Raw genomic sequence first — 17,725 nt, 5'->3', positions numbered from 1 at the left:
CAAGAATGGTCATGAAAGTGTGATGACCGGAAAATATGGGGTACCTGCCAATGCCCTCATTGGTATCTTTTTATTGCATATGGGTCCCTGTAACCTTTGGAGGAAGACATCCAATGAATACAATAGGAAACACATTGTTACTAAACATAAGATGTCCTTCCATCTTAGGCACATCAAAAGTGTCCCATCAATTCCCGATGAGAGAGGAGAGCTGGATCTCTTGACCAATCACAATTAGAACTGACACTTGTTAATTTTTAGCATTTATTTTTTTATGGACTGAAATAGTTGTTGGACCCTGCGACCACCTAACCCTAACCCAGCCAAAAAATATATTTAAATAACTTACTTGGCGACCTTCATTTTACAGCACAGAAATAAATTAACTAAGAGAAAAAAAGAGATGCCTTTCTCTGGTACTCAGATGTAAAAGGGGATTCAAATTAAGAAACCAGTAAACACCAACAGGGATTTTAATTTTTTTCAAAAAAAAAAAAAAAATAGCACGTAGTGTGTGTGATCAATGGTAGAAGCATGTTACTAGGAGGATCTTGAGCAAAGGAAGACTAAAACTCTTCTCTCATCTTAATTTGACACATAATGATGTTGATGGTTTATATGTTATACACATTGTGTGTGTCTAAGTGCATATAGAACATTATTAATCTCATAAATAATTCTCACACAGTGAGTACTTCAAAATGAGGAGGACCTCCCTCGGCAGGACTGACTGGGTTGACATAAAATGGAAAGGAGGTGTTATGCAACACCCAGTGCAGCAGGATGGAAATAGCTGTGGGGTCCTTGTCATCATGGTAAGATTAATATTGCAAGATATTACAAGATTTTTTAATAATCTCCATTAATTCAGCATTTTGGATTTCATTTTCCAGCATTTACAATCGCTACATTTTTTTATCAAAAGTACATCACATATTGTGTCATTGTTTAGATGGCAAAGGCAGTCATGGAGGCCTTTCTGAAAATTCCAAAACTTGCATTTGGTACAGCAAAGAGAGAGATGGCACAGCAGCGTAAACATTTCGCTTTGGAAATACTTAAAGCCTCAGGTGGGTGAGACCTTTTCTTAGTTATTATGTTATATTGTAGTACTACAGATCAAAAATATTCTTTTGTATATTAATGTTTATTTAGAGATTATAGTGCAATAAAAAAGAGAAGTGATTGTCTATGTTTGAGATGATTACAGAGAGGGGGTGTTTGACTCTCCGAGGGAGGCGTTATAAAGTCTAATGACCACAGGCAGGAAGGATTTCCTGTGGCGCTCTGTGGTGCATCTGGGTGAGAGGAGTCTTCTGCTGAAGGTGCTCCTCTGCTGGGCCAGTGTGTCGTAGAGAGGGTGTGAGACATTATCCAAGATGGACTGAAGCCTGGACAGCATCCTCCTCTCAGCCACGGTCGTCAATGTGTCCAGCTCCTCCCCCACGACATCACCAGCCCTCCTGATCAGTTTGTTCAGTCTGTTGGTGTCAGCGACCTTCATCCCACTGCCCCAGCATGTGACAGCGAAGACGATAGCACTGGCCACAACAGACTGATAGAACATCCTCAGCATCGTCTGACAGATGTTAAAGGACCTCAGCCTCCTGAGGAAAAAGAGTCGGCTTTGGCCCTTTTTGTAGACAGCCTCAGCGTTTCTAGTCCAGTCCAGCTTATTATTTAAGTACACCCCCAAGTACTTATACTCCTCAACAGTGTCCACAGGGACCCCCTGGATGGAAACAGGGGTCACAGGTGATTTCGCCCTCCTCAGATCCACTACGAGCTCCTTCGTTTTTGTCACATTGAGCTGCAGATGGTTCAGCTCACTCCAAGTGACAAAGTTGCCCACAACAGTCCTGTATTCATCACCCTTTTCTATGCAGCCAACTATTGCTGAGTCATCAGAAAACTTCTGAAGGTGGCAGGAATCAATGCGATAGTGCGAGGTGAAGAGGGTGAAGAGGAAGGGAGAGAGGACAGTCCCCTGTGGGGCCCCAGTGTTGCTGACCACCCTGTCAGATGCACAGTTCTTTAGGCGTACGTACTGTGGTCTGCCCGTCAGGTAATCAACGAACCAGGACACGATGGGGGCCTCCACCTGCATCGCAGTCATCTTCTCACCCAGTAGAGCCAGACGGATGGTGTTGAAAGCACTGGAGAAGTCAAAGAACATGACTCTCACAGTGCTTGCAGGCTTGTCCAGATGAGTGTAGACTCTGTTCAACAATTCAACAATACATTTCACAATTTAGTGGAAATTTTTTTGTATAAGGGACAGACACAGGTTACATATATTTTACTTCAGGTGAATATAATCCATTAATCTTGCTTTTATATGTACTTTGTACTAACACCTTATTTTGAAAAACGGAAGTAGTCCCATGTGTATCATCTCGCTAACTTTGTTAGTTTTCGCTAGTCCGTTCTGTCTTTACTCAATCTGGGCTGTTTGAATGCATTTACTATGCGTGCCGGTATAAGGCCGGCTACACACTGGCTGCGTGGCGTGAGCTTGGCGTTTCTGTTGCGTGTCAGTTACGTGGCGGCTGCGTGGATTTTTCTATGTCTTTACACACCAGAACCGTGTCTGACGTGGCACTGCTGCTGCTAGCCTTGTCTGTACACATGGATGTTTCCTATTGATAAATGAATAAATGAAATACCATGTTAAACATAAATATAGACTGATCTGATCTGATTACAGCAAAGACAACGTCGGCAGTATTGACGGCAAAATAGGCTACAGAATATTTCGTTCTGTATTGACAGGTGCAATGTTAGAAAATCGATTTTTTTTAAATTACATTTATATCTGCGTTTATATCAAAACCTAGACTTTCAAACATCAACATGTCATTTATTAATATGTATTCGTGTCAAAATGACATATAAACATATTTTCGTATTCTATTTTGTCTGGAAACACTTCCAACACGCTTGTGTGGAAGGTTCTATTTCTAGCATGCATGCATTTTTGGCGTGGCTCGCAGGCAGTGTGTAAGCTCTAACCTGTTAACATAGGAGCCGAAATATAAACGGACACTCCACGCAGCTGACACTCTCACGTGATGCATCCTTGCATCAACAGACGCGATTGCCTTTAGCATGCACTGCTATGTTTCCAATTGCATAATTTTGCTTGTGAAAGATTATTACTTCTCTTTAGCCTCGTGTTTTTGCTTGGGGAAGTGTATTTACTATGTAACAAAACTGTACTTTAGTGGTGTATTTTAGAAGAATAATTACGTTTCGTAGTTGTTTATAAGTCTTGTAAAACCGAAAATTCTCAGTCCGTTTTTTCTGTCTCAAATCAGCTGTCTTCTGTCTTTAAACGTTGTCACAGCTTTCCTTTAGATTAAAGTAATGATTTAGTATGCTTTTTTAGCCGTTTCATCTGGTTTTCTCCATCGAAAATCGTGTAGTTAGAGCCGTGAATTTACTGCACGGCCCGAGTTTTTTTTTTTTTTCCTGCGCCATTAGGTGAAGCAATGACTTTGAGCTCAGCAATGCTTTTTTTCTTCAGCATGCACTGCCATGTATGCAACAGTATAATGAATGATTCCCAAAAGATAATAATAGACAAAAACACAGCATGTAGTTAAGCCACAGACAAGAACCTTAAAGCTGCAAAGGTTAAAAAAATGACTTTTTCGGATCACTTTTCTTTTTGCAGTATTTGTCCAGTTGTGGGAGAGGTAAATGCTGGTCAAATATTAGCGTCCAATTTTGAAGCCTCTCTGAGATACAACTTTGTCTTTATGTTGAAATAGCACTTTAAAGCTGCAAATAGTGAAAATTAAAGTTTTTCGGATTGCTTTAATTTTTACAATATTTATTCAGCTGAGTGAGAGAGTGAAAATGTATATTCTTAATATTGAATAAAACAACATTACTATTGCTACTAAGTCACTATTATGCATTATTAAGAGTAAATTAATAATAAATGTGATATATGACATGTCTAATAATGTGTAACATGTGTAATTTTATCATCAGCATCCCTATGGTATCAAAAACTTGATCTTCGGGACGAGGACAACAGCAGCGACGAACACCTTGACAGGGAAGGGGCTCCCGTCCCAGAGGATGAGGTGGCGGAAACGGGATGCCTCAACCCTGCCTGTCAGGAGCGGCTGTCCTCCTTCCTCCAGGTCAATGACATCTTTAAAAGGAATGAGAAGGGTCTGAAAAAACAGATTGAGAGATCGGAGAAGGAGCTGGCCTCCTGCAGGAGGGTCTGCCGTGAGCAGGAGAGAAGGCTCCGTCGGCTCACCGAGTGCTGCTGACTGGAAGGTGAGAAATAAAGTTCAGAAGTGCTTTAAAAAAATGACCCTCTCTTTATTTGCGTTTTGTTTACCAAAGTCAAAGAAAAGCCGGAGCGAGTGGGCGGAGGAGGAGAGGGAGGCCAAGGCAGCTGTCGGCAGCGAGGAGGAGGTTGCTGCTGCTCCGGAGGAGGCTGGCAGTGAGGAGGAGGTGGCTCGTGGTGAGGTGGAGGTGGCTGCCAGTGAAGTGGAAGACGCTGGCGGTGAGGAGGACGAGGAGCCTACCACATCCACTTCCGACACCTTATCACACCTTTAGAGGTCAACTCTAATCTTCGGTCCATGAAAAGTAAGACCTCCCCAAGGCCGGATGGCATTTCCAGGAAGGATCTGCTGGACTGGGATCCCGAAGGTCTTAAGCTGGCATGCATATTCTCCTCCTGGTTGGTTTCAGGGACCCTGTGTCGGACGGTGCTTATACCTAAGACCGCGGACAGGAGTTTATATGAGGATTTAAACCAGTGACGACCCATTACTTCTGCGTCCGTGGTCTTGAGAATTTTCTGGCGGATCTTGAAAGGTAGGATGACGGTAGCGTGTCCTATTCATCTGCGTCAACGGGGTTGTGTGGCCAATGCTGGTTGCTCTAAAAATCTCTCCTTGCTTGTCGGGTTAATGATGTTGAGCAAAAGGGGAAATTGCTCCTTAGCGGTGGTATTCATCAACTTTGCGAAGGCTTTCGATACCGTATCACACAAGCATCTCCTGAATGTTCTGAGGTGAAAAGGGTTTGCTCAACATATGGTGGAGTTGGTCAAGAACTCGTACGAGAACTGCGTGACACAGGTGAGATGTTTGGAAGGTGACACCGCACAGATTGCCATGAAGGTCGGGGTCAAGCAAGGTGACTCCATGTCACTGTTGCTGTTTAACCTCGCCTGGTTTAATCAAACCCTCGAACGCGAAGGTCGGGATTTGTCGCAGAGGCCGACTCTGCCATTAAAGCGATGGCTTTTGTGGATGATCTGGTTTTGTTGAGTGATTCTTGGGAAGGTATGGCTACCAACACTACCATCCTGGAGCTTACTGAACTGAAGGTCCAGTCCAGTAAGTGTTGTGGGTTTTTAGTCGAGAAGATAGCGGGGAAGCCTCTTTCAATCAACACCCGCAACTTGTGGATGCTGTGCGGGGAGGCCGTCTGCTGGATCTTGGCGATTGGTAAAGCGCCTTTGAGCCCGATGGAAAAGGTGTTGTTGTTGAATAGCTATGCTATACTGAGGGTCATCTTTTCAGCCGACAATTGCATGGCATCTGCGAAGACCTAAGAGCATTAAATTTGCAGTCAAAAAGTGGTTGAGCTGCTGTGACGCTTGGACGCAAGCGTTTGGTCCTGTGTGACTGGCGCCTGGTCGAGTTTAACAGGTGGGCTGAACTTGAGGTTCAAGGGAAGGGCGTGCGCATGTACAAGGCTTATACATTTAGTAACAGCTGGCTAGTTGAGGATAATTTCAGGTTGGGTAGCTCTTCAGCTAAGGGCTAATGTATACGCTTCAGACAAGAGGGCGTCCATCCGCCCTCGCTGCCATCTGTCGCCACTGCCGGGGTTCTCCCAAGACCTGTTGACATATTCTTGGTGCTTGCCCACAGGTTCGAGGAGGGTCCAGCTGCAGCTTGGGCGTTCCCATCATGACACAAGAACACCCATTGGGCGTTCCTGGTAGCATTTCATCAACCAATCGTCAAGAGTTTCGCAAGGCATACTGGGTATGATGTCATTTCCCTTTCCATATTGGAAATTTTTACCGGGAGAAGAAGATGAAGAAAATGTAGTCAAGTGGTGACTCAATGAGAGATTATGTCAGTAAGTAGGCTACTGTTTATTTCGACAACATTGACTGGGAAGTATTCTCATTTATATCACTGATATAGCTGTGTCGTCTTAATCGTATACGGTATCCGAATCCGATATTAATAATCGCGACAAGCGCATGGTTCGGCAGCAGCTAATGTCATGCTATCTCGTCCTAGCCATAGCTAATAGCCATAGCAGCTAGCCAGAAGACAGCAACGTGTTGCTAGAAGTAGCTAGAAGCTAGAGTTTCAGCCCGGTCTCATGGCAAGACAGCGCTACAGGGAGACAGGAAGCACAGCTGATCATCCTCGCAGTGGCAGACCATGTGTAACAACCCCTGCATAGGATTGGTACATCCCAATATCACACCTGTAGGACAGGTACAGGATGGCAACAAGAACCGCAAGAACTGGTCAGTCTGGTGCAGTACATGAGGAGGAGATGTACTGCAGTACTTAATGAACTGGCCAGTCTGGTGCAGTACATGAGGAGGAGATGTACTGCAGTACTTAATGAACTGGCCAGTCTGGTGCAGTACATGAGGAGGAGGTGTACTGCAGTACTTAATGAACTGGCCAGTCTGGTGCAGTACATGAGGAGGAGATGCACTGCAGTACTTAATGAACTGGCCAGTCTGGTGCAGTACCAGCCCGGTCTCACGGCAGTTCGTGTAAATGTCACGTTATTTTAATCTATTGATTCGTGTTTTTCTCGTTTTTTACGTGATGGCCAGCACAAACATGTGAAGTAATGTATTTCAATGGGAAGCATATTTCGTGGCCACAGCACGAAAATGGTAGGGAGTAGTATAAAAAGCCGAAAATCCACGTAGGGAGGTTGGTCGGGGTGGTGGATGGGTCATACAACATAGGACTTTCACCCGGGCCGTGTGGCGCTTTGTTTCCCGGGGATGTGTGCCGTTTTGTCCCGTGTGTTATTGTGGCATGTCCCCTGTCCTCCGCGGCCGTCTCCCGGCATATAAGGCGCCCTTTCCCCATCGGGTTTCTCCTACACCCAACCTCCGCCATCCCGTTATTGTGGCGCGTCCCCAGTGGGCCGCCTCCCGGCTTATGGAGCGTCATTTTCGTCCATCTCCCAGCTGTCTCCCGGCGTCCTTTCCCCGAGAAAATAACGTGACATTTACACGTAAAAAACGAGGAAAACGTCCCCGTGAACACGAATCAATAGATTAAAAATAACGTGACATTTACACGAACTGCCGTGAGACTGTGTTGAGAGTTTGCAGCGAAGACTTTGTCAATTATTTTACTGTGTAGTTAACATTGCCATAGTACATTGTCAAGTAGGATGTTAACGTGATAGTGTGGGCGCGTTGCTTCGTTTTGGTGGTAGGTAACTTTGTGTAACATAGTCTTCTAGAGGTACAGAATTTATAAATGCACATTGTTTACTAACTTCGTTTTCATGTAGTTAGTTTTTTAACAGAGTTTTAGCTTTCTTACGTGAGGATTCATTGGATTCAACGCAGCAGGTAATAGCTAGTGCTAGGAGGGTGAGATAAGTAAGTTGAGCTTGACTAATGTTTTCTATCTATCTCTAATCTATAGCTACATCTGTCAATTTTGCCGAGCGGCCACAAGCCCCAGGCCACAAGATGCTTTGAGGAAGGATGCCAATTTCTCCACTGCCCATTTTGCCCACTTTATAAGGGTGGCTACTCAAAAGTGGAAACACATTTACAGTCACATCTGAAAACAGTGGTACAGCATGGAGGTATGTTTACTGATTGCTTATTCATTGGTTTCGATTAATAACCTTTGTGTTGATAATATGAAGAAGGTGAGGACACTAAGCATGGTCAAGAAGGCACTTGTGTTTGGACCAGTTATTAAAGCCTGCTTTGTTTTTTACCTTCCTTTCAGAGTTTGTGATGTATACCTGCAAATGGGGCTGCAGAAAGGAGTCCCACTACCACTGCTGTGCTTGTATTCTAATGTTTCAAAGAAAAAAACAACTGCTTAGACACTTAAGCATATGCCACCCTCAGCCAGCTGAAGGCCAACCCCACCCTCAGCCAGCTGAAGGCCAACCCCATCCTGAGCCAGCAGAAGGCCCACTGCACTCTTTTTCACCTCAAGCCTTAGAAGGCCAACTGAACCCTATGGAGGCCATGGTAGAAGCCCAGCTTCACCCTGTGGAGGCTATAGTAGAGCTTCAGCAACCAAAAAAAGCAGTTGGCCTACGTTCGAGGGTCAGAAAGGTTAAGTGCACAAAGTGTGAGTTAGTGCTGAATAAAAAAAATTGAAATCAGCATATGAGACAACGCCACTCAACTGTCAAGGAGGACATTACAGCCGACCGTCATCTGGCATGTCAGCCAATAGAGATTGAAAGGGGAATAATTGCTGTTGTAAAGTCCTTCAGCAGCAATAGTGCACCCATCCATGTACAGAAGCGGACGTTGGGTGCAAGCCATCAAATTCGTTGTGAGCTGGATGCCTGTGTGCGCAACAGTGAGGTGATGCACAGGAGTGGGTTTATATCCTTTGATTATGCCCATCTGCAGTCCCTGCAATACTGCCCACCACCCATCAGCCCTCAGATAGAACTAAGGGAGGATGTCCTGAGGGGCATTGTCAGTGGCAGGTGGTTCAGTGAGGAGCGGAAGAGGGCTTGTCTTCTGAAAAAAGCGGCGGCAAACGCTGAAGGGATCCCATTCAGTGTTGAGGTTGAGGTGGAAAGCTCTTCCTCAAGAAGATATGTCTCCGTTTATGAGGCAAATCTGTCTTACTATAAAAGGTTTGGCAGGTTGATGGTCATGTTTGACACAGCAAATAACACGTGGCATTGCCATTGTGTTAAAGCCAAACAGGCCTGTGTCCACAAGGCCATTGCGAAATGGCACTTTTTCCAGACAAGAAAGGAGCTCTTCACTGGAGATGAGCATGAGGATACTCAAGAGAGTCAGGGCTCTGAAGACAAGGTGGAAACTGTCACCTCAAGCAATTTGCAGTATCCCCCTCGAGATCAGGACTTGGAGAGAATTGTTAGGTACATTCACAACAAGAAAAGGCTTCCTGCAGACTTGCCTGAAAAGGTGTATGGCTTGACAAGTGAGACAGAAGTACCTAAACATCTGATACCCAAAGAGTGTGTTTGTCCCGAATGTCCTGGCGATCTTCCCCTTGGTGAACCCCTGATCATCAGTAGATCAGCAAAAATCATCACTGTCAAGGGAATCATCGAAGGTCTGTGTCACGTTTAAACTAAAATTGACAGTTATTCTTCCTTTTCCAATTTGTATATATCACTAAATGCCCCAATGATCTACTTATGCATTTCAGGTGTGACAACTTATGGGAAAAAATGCAGTAGATGTGTTATGATGGTGCGATACCAGGAATGGGAGGATGGCTTACATAACTTTAATGACAAAGTCATTCTAACCCTCCATTTTTGCCTGTATCTTCGGAACTGCCTCCAGGTCAAATGTTCAAGAATTTAATACGTGAATTTTTTTTTAAATGTGACCATACGTAATTGATATTCCATATATTTATGCAAAGTAGTCCATTAATTAAGCAATTACAACTCGGGTGCAGGATGAGGTTTCTAAGCTGACAGCCATGACCATTAAATACATCATTGGAACTTTCCCTGTTCCACACTTGCATGGAATTACATTTTCTAATTTGTTATTGATGTTTTATTTCAGACTCACACAGCTCTGGGTCGAGCCATCGAGACATGGGAGCTGACGTCGGGACAGCAGTACCCAAACAAAAATAGCCTAATACATGGGTACCTACATTTTGAAGCACTGACGGACCATGATTATAACTTCTCCTGTGTCTGCTGTGAACATCACCCTCCTGTGGTGGTCATGGATCTCCACAAGAGCTGTGTCTTCAGCTTGGCAGGTACAATACAGGTTTTATTTACATGGTTAACCCCTCCACCCCTCCAGGTCGTCTAACTACAGTATATTGATATTTCTTTTTATTTTAGTCAGTGAACTAGAGGATACACCAGATGGATTTGATGGGGAGGTGGACATTGATAAGTTCTGGGACTCTCTATGTTTACAGAGGATTGCACGTGGGTTTGTTCCAAGTAAGTTACTTTTTATATAGGTTTGTTTCTCATGTTGCCCAGAGACATATAATTTCTTGGTAACCTTTTTTCCCTGTCTTTCTCACTCCACTTTAATAATTACAAAGTTAATTTTGAGCCATCAATGCAGACTATTTTTCTTTCCGTTGATCAACAAAATCCTTTTGCCGTTAAACCTTCATACCACCACTGGGCCCCATGGATTGGACCTCACACCCGCAAATCCAACAAGGTGCTCAATACGTAGCATAAAAAGGTCCACACAACAAGGCACCCAAAAGAACAGACAGAGATTGACATAACAGAGGACAGGCTACTGGATGAAGTATCCAATTTGAAGGTAAACGGGTATGTGTTACGAGTGTCTTATGGAGGGGAGACACTGATGTTTGAAACGCCGTCGGAGGCGGAGGCATTCTACACTCGAAGGATTGAGAGGAAGGCCGGCACTTCTGCTGACCCTGAACATGAGGATTGACTGAACGCTGGCTATTCAATGATGCCGGGTAAAGTAACAGCCGGGGCTAGCTCAGTGTAGCTCAAGTCCTGATTTGCAATGTTATCATGTATGATTAACCCTGGGCATTTCAAAACATTTGGATTTGTTATTTCATTAGGGCATGTTTAAGTGCTATTGCATATGGCTGAATACTGGATCTTGATTTGTGTTTGGAGTTGATTTGTTCCGTTAATATTCAGGAGCTTTCGAAAGCAAAGTTTAGGAGATTAAGGTGAATTGCTGGAAGTGTTCAGAGGGGGGACGAATCCTGCGCGCTGCCAGTTTGGCAGAGAAAGGGAATGTTCTGGGGCTAATGACTGGACCCTTTTTCTTTCTTGTATTTACTGTAAATTTTTTGGGGTTTTATTATTGTTCTATTATTTATTTATTTATTTTTTCTCTATTGAGGAAGGAAGGCGTGACATATACATGGTTATATACATGAACAAAACGAACTATGAACACTACATTTATACCTTTATTGTGTGGCTATGACTAACAATTTAAATGGTGGGGGGCCAGCGATCAGGTTTGCATCATGGAACATTAAAGGGCTCAACAGTCCAGTAAAGAAATCTAAAATACTTACTCACCTTAAGCATTTAAAAGCCGATATTATATTCCTTCAGGAAACTCACCTACGTAAATCTGACCAACTACGTTTAAAAAAACAATGGGTGGGACAAATCTTTCACTCTAGTTTTAATTCTAAAGCAAGAGGAACAGCAATACTAATACACAAGAAAATTAAATTTACCTCCTCTGGTGTTATATCTGATTCACAAGGCCGCTATGTTATAGTCTCTGGACAGCTTTTCCATACACCTGTTATACTAGTGAATCTGTACGCTCCTAACTGGGATGATGCAGGGTTTGTGCAACAAATTATCTGTCAATTGCCAGATCTTAATTGTAATTTTTTGATTTTAGGGGGTGACTTTAACTGTGTCATGGACCCCAACTTAGACAGATCCAACCCTAAAGTACACACCCTCTCGAAAATGGCCAGTACATTTTCAAAAATTTTCGATCATGCAGCATGTGTGGATCCCTGGCGCTTCTTGAATCCTCAGAGCAAAACTTTTATCTTTCTTTCTAACGTCCATCACTCATACTCGAGAATTGATTACTTTTTTATTGATAAAAGACTGATGAGCTCCTTGGAGAAGATTGAATACGGTGCCATTGTAGAATCAGACCACGCCCCCGTACTGATGGATCTCTCTTTCGACCACAACTACAACAGTTGTCCTCAGTGGCGCTTTAATACTACATTATTATCAGATGGGAAGTTCTGCAATTTAATTTCTACGGCCATCAGTAGGTTTTTGGAAACTAACAGGACAGACTCAGTTTCTCCATCATTACTTTGGGAAACATTTAAAGCTGTTATTAGAGGAGAAATAATAGCATATTATACATTACATCAGAACAGAGAAAGAAAGAAAAGAAAACAGTTAACAGATTTAATATTTGATCTAGATAGGAAGTGTTCCATCTCTCCGAGTCCATCACTATATAAAGAGAGAATAGATCTTCAAACTCAGTATAATTTACTGTCTACTTCCGAAACAGAGCAACTTATTATGCGATCACGTGGGATGTTTTATGAATATGGTGAAAAGGCGGGCCGGCTTCTGGCTCATCAACTAAAATCTAAATCGGCATCACAACATATTTCTCAAGTTGAAGATATGACAGGAAAGCTGACCACAGATCCTCTAAAAATAAATGATATTTTTAAAAATTACTATTTTGATTTGTATAATTCAGAATCATTTAAAGACATCACTTTTCTTGAAATTTTTTGATAAAATACAAGTTCCTACCCTCTCTGATGATCAAAAAGAACAATTAGATCAGCCGTTGGGCCTTGAAGAGGTTACCTTTGCCATCTCTGCAATGCAAAACGGGAAGGCCCCAGGGCCTGATGGCTTCCCCATTGATTTTTATAAGAAGTTCTCTGGTCAGCTCGCCCCCCTGTTGCTAGATATGTTTAATCATTCCTTATCCCAAGGTAAATTGCCAGGATCCCTTACTGAAGCATCTATTACACTTTTGCTGAAACCTGGTAGGGATGCGTCTAAATGTGGTTCATACCGACCTGTGTCGCTGTTAAATTCTGATGTTAAAATACTCTCTAAACTGTTAGCGATGCGATTGGAGGCACCCTTGCCATGCCTGATCTCAACCGACCAGACAGGCTTCATTAGAGGGCGGCATTTATTTTCTAATGTGCGACGTCTTTTAAATGTACTTTACAGCCCTTCACCTAATGTCGTACCAGAAGCTGTGGTTTCATTAGACGCAGAAAAAGCATTTGACCGCGTGGAATGGGATTATCTTTTCTTTGCTTTGAAACAATTTGGTTTTGGTAAAATATTTAGCCAGTGGATCCGACTTTTTTATTTCTCCCCACAAGCATCAGTGGTCACAAACCAGCTACGCTCACAAAATGTTCTCTAGAGGTCTAGAGGTACTAGACAAGGTTGCCCACTTAGTCCACTTTTATTTACATTAGCAATAGAACCATTATCCCTGGCCCTAAAATCTACACCCTCAATACAGGGTATTCCCAGATGGGGAGTGGAAAATAAACTATCCCTTTATGCGGATGACATGTTACTTTACATATCAGACCCACTGTTAGGTATCAATGAAATACTTTCACTGCTGCGTACTTTTGGACAGATTTCTGGCTACAAACTTAATTTTTCAAAAAGCGAATGTTTACCTGTAAATGAATCAGCGATGAAAATCCCAGATCATGCTCTACCATTTCATATATCAAGGTCAGGTTTTAAATATCTGGGCATTAAAATAACTCCTACCTTCAAAGGTCTTTTTGATGGGAACTTTGCCCCACTCATTGTCAAACTTAAATCGGACCTACAAAGGTGGGATATCTTACATTTGACCTTAGCTGGCAGAGTGAACTGTGTCAAAATGAATATATTACCAAGGTTTCTATTTTTGTTTCAATGTCTCCCTATTTTCTTATCAAAATCCTTTTTCCATCAGATAGATAAATTAATCTCAAGATTCATATGGAACGGTAAGACTTCTAGGATAGGTAAAGACTTTCTCCAGCGACCTAGAGCAGTAGGTGGGTTGGCCCTCCCTAATTTTAGGAGCTATTACTGGGCAGCAAACATTCACAAAATAACATATTGGATGCAATCTCCAGATACAGACTGGTGTGAGTTGGAGTTCAGGTCATGCATGTCGACCTCTCTTAAGGCTCTGGTCTCATCTAGCCTCCCTGTCAAGATTTAGCAATTTACATCTAACCCAGTGGTCATCTCCACTCTCAGAATATGGACTCAGTTTAGAGGGCATACTAACACGAGGGGAACACTTTTGATTCAGAGCCCGCTGTGTAATAATCACATGTTTTTACCAGCCAAATTAGACCAGGTCTTTGCAGAATGGCATAGGAAAGGGATCCACAGATTTAGTGATTTTTACAGGAATGGGATATTTTCTAGTTTCAATGACTTGAGTTCCAAATATGACCTTCAACAAACCGATCTATTTCGTTACTTTCAAGCTCACCAATTTGCTAAGAGCCATAGCTCACAATTTCCCACTCTCCCGGAAAAGTCACTAGGATCACTTTTGGAAATTCCTTCTAGGCTGAAAGGTTTCACAGCACACTCCTATTCAATGATTATGTTACTTGATGATGTTAAGATAGACAAGATCAAAACTATGTGGGAAAAGGAACTCGGAACTGAAATCTCAGAAGATGTATGGACTAAAGCTCTAACAGGAGTGAACAACAGCACTTCCTGTGCAAGACTGGGTCTAATTCAATTCAAGGTAGTTCATCGTCTACACTGGTGTAGAGCTAAGATATCCTCATTCTACCCTAATGTTGATAGCAAATGTGTAAGATGTCATGTCAATGTAGCTGACTTGTCACACATGTTTTGGTCATGCCATAAACTAGCAGGATATTGGTCAGCTATATTTGATATATTGTCTGGAGTGCTTGGGGCGTCTTTAGAACCATGTGCTATGATTGCCATATTTGGCGTACCAGATGAAGGAACAAACTTGACGCCAAAGCAACTCAACATCATAGCATTTGTCTCTTTATTGGCACGTAGGCAAATTTTACTACATTGGAAATCAAGCGCCCCGCCCACTGCAGCAAAATGGCTCAAGGATGTAATGCTGTTTCTACATCTGGAGAAGATTACATTTACAATAAGAGGTTCTAACAAATTCCTCTCAGTGTGGGAATCTCTATTGTCATACTTTAGTAACCTCCAAGCCCTACCGGTGCAATAAGTGACCATCCTAGTTGACGCCAGAGGAATGACTACCCCCCCTATATTCAAGCTACACTATGTATAAACACCTGGCTATAGTATTCCACTGTGGTGTGTCATGTCACAGAGTTTAGAAGGCATACCATCCTCCACGTAAACCATATATGTTCATGTTTCAACTTAAAGTATGTATTTCCTTTATAATTGTCTGTATTGTTAATACTTGGTTATTTGGTCCAGTCGGGGTGGGAAGGGGTGGGCTGGGAGGGGGGTGTTTTGAGTTTAAGAAAATGAAAAAATGAAGAAAAAACGAATATACCTGTACCGACGTGTCTATTTTTATGTATCTATATTTCTCTATATGTATCTATATGTATCTATATTTCTCAATAAAAAGAAAAGACGGGTATGTGTTTTTTTGTTGTTTATTCTATAGAATCAGTATAGCTAGTATAAATGTATTTACAGTGTACACCTTTATTTATCTATTACAGGTCCATGCCATCCGAAAGATCTGCAGGGAGTGCAGAATTGATTCACAAGGTTCCAAAATGGAATTGATTCTACGGCTGAGAGAATAAATGAAAACCCGAAGCAAATTTGATAAAATCTTTCAAAAGGTTTGGGGAGCATCTGGTAAGTAAAAAAAAGAAATGTCAACAATGTTGATCTATTCTCCTTAGATGACTGCTGGTAATTTAGTTTGACTTCCTTGAACACTTGTTCTCCTCAGGTGACTGGGCTGTTGTTATGTGCCCCTGTGGACAGGTTGTCTCGCTGAAATTTAACATTAGGGCAGAAAGTCCAAGGGACTTCACTGATTTATTGTTATCTTGGAAGCACATGCCCAACATATGCATATATGACTTTGCAAGAGGTCTGGCGGTGCATGCTAACCTTATAGAGCCCGAGACGATGCCTTTCAGCCCTCATGAGGGTAGGCTGTTGGACCCCAGCCATGAAAACTTACAGTATGCATCCAATGGTGTTATGGTCAATTTACCACTAGGAAAACTGTGCCGGAACCGGGTGGACATCCATTGACTGGGTCAGCAGACCACTATTGTCTCTACGACACATTCCATGAGGGAAACACTAAAGACCCTAAAGATATCCTCCGGAGGATAAAGATGGTACCTGAACTGGCAGGGAGAATTAACAGCCAGGTTGCAGAACAACTCTTCTCAACCATGAAAAAAAACAACTATTACATGAATATGCTCTCGCCATCTGCTCATGTTTTCCTGATGCGTAATGTTATTCACAATTACAATCAGCGGAAGAACAAGAAGATCAAGGAGGAATTAAAGAAGCTTCTGACTCCTGAAATTCCGCTGTGTCTCAATGAGCATGGTCAGGCAGAATTCTGTGCCTCTCAGCCAGCAGAGGTAAGACCAGATCCAGTTGTCACCACCTCCTCTCAGCCAGCAGAGGTAAGACCAGATCCAGTTGTCACCACCTCCTCTCAGCCAGCGGAAATGGAGTTTAGCTCCGAACCAGCTCTTTCACCACCCTCTAAACGTAAGGACATTTTCTGTATTGTATGCATTGTATTAGTGATTGTGTATATGTATCCAATAACACATGTCCTGTCATTTTTGTCTCATCTCTTCAATTTGAATTAGGCTCAAGGTTAGCGTTGCTCTCCTCAGCTGTTGACCGTACTAATCCCAACTTTACGGTTGCTGATTGGAAACGAGAATCAAACGCAAGACTCTGTGAATTAGTAAATTTGAGATTAGTTTTTCTGAATTAAAATATGCTGAAATATGCTTGCATTCATACTTTTCTGTATATTTCCCCATAGCTGGACTCTAAGGGGGACCCTAAGGAGGAAATTGTCCAAGCCCACAACTCAATCCTCACAAGGTCTGACTTTTCTGACTCTGGGCCTAGAACGAGATGTTGAAGCAACGGTAAATCTGAACCAGGTGTGTTTAACTGTATTTCCTCATGGTATGGGATTATTAATTGTCTAATCATTGTTTCCTTTTAGATTGCAAATTGTTGTTTCAACATTATCGTCGAGACTGCAAATGCACATGTAAGTTACATTTATTACATTTTACATAATCTGTGCATTCATGTTTCCTGACTGTATATTTTTATGTTGCCTACACAAAGTGTGTTATGCATCTGTTTTCAAATAAAGGGCATTGCAACCGTGGCTGTGGATGCCTATGTGGTGGTCACCTGGCTTCCTCCATATGAGGCTTCTCCTGTTGCTAAAATTATTGTGAGTAGTAATGTAACAGAACTTGTACCTCAGGTTCAATTTCCTCTTTGAACTATTTTTGTTTTCCTCAGTGTGACTTTGCATCCAAAGACGTGGTGCTTCTCCCATTTTATCTGAAATACTGTTATTATTGAACCCTCTTTGTTGGTACATTTAATGCCGTACATCACAACATTTTTGATATGCATAAAGATTCCAGGTCTAAGAATCTAACCCGACCTTTTCCGGATCAATTCCAACCTCTCCTTGCCCCCTATTTTGGTTTGTGTGTTGAAGGGTCTTACCATGCAATGTTTTTGGCCATGCTGAACATGAATTTGAATGGTATTTTTGTTTCAGCCTCAAATAATGGGTGAATGAGAGCAATCACTTGTAAAACACTTTGGATAAAATTATATTCATTATATATATATGTAGCCTTATAAATGCACTATTTACTATAACTGTAATTTTGTTTTAAGTAATATTTGGGAGTTTAACCAACCTTATCTTGCCATTCCATGAAACTTTTAACAGGTTCTC

General features: G+C 42.3%; 1 long non-coding RNA gene and 1 pseudogene across 1 annotated transcript; both read left to right on the top strand.

Annotated features, from left to right (window-relative positions):
* The first annotated feature begins 8,392 nt into the window (after positions 1–8,392).
* On the top strand, positions 8,393–16,456 carry LOC116036744 (annotated as a pseudogene).
* Positions 16,457–16,475: 19 nt separating this feature from the next.
* LOC118493782 lies at positions 16,476–17,309 on the top strand. Its single transcript, XR_004895789.1, has 3 exons — positions 16,476–17,011; positions 17,120–17,203; positions 17,275–17,309. It is a non-coding gene; the product is annotated as an uncharacterized LOC118493782 (long non-coding RNA).
* The last annotated feature ends 416 nt before the right edge of the window (positions 17,310–17,725 follow it).

This window comes from Sander lucioperca, chromosome 18, assembly GCF_008315115.2.
Source record: "Sander lucioperca isolate FBNREF2018 chromosome 18, SLUC_FBN_1.2, whole genome shotgun sequence".
Taxonomy (NCBI): domain Eukaryota; kingdom Metazoa; phylum Chordata; class Actinopteri; order Perciformes; family Percidae; genus Sander; species Sander lucioperca.
Note: the sequence above shows the minus strand (reverse complement) of the source record. Positions and strands in the feature narration are given on the sequence as shown.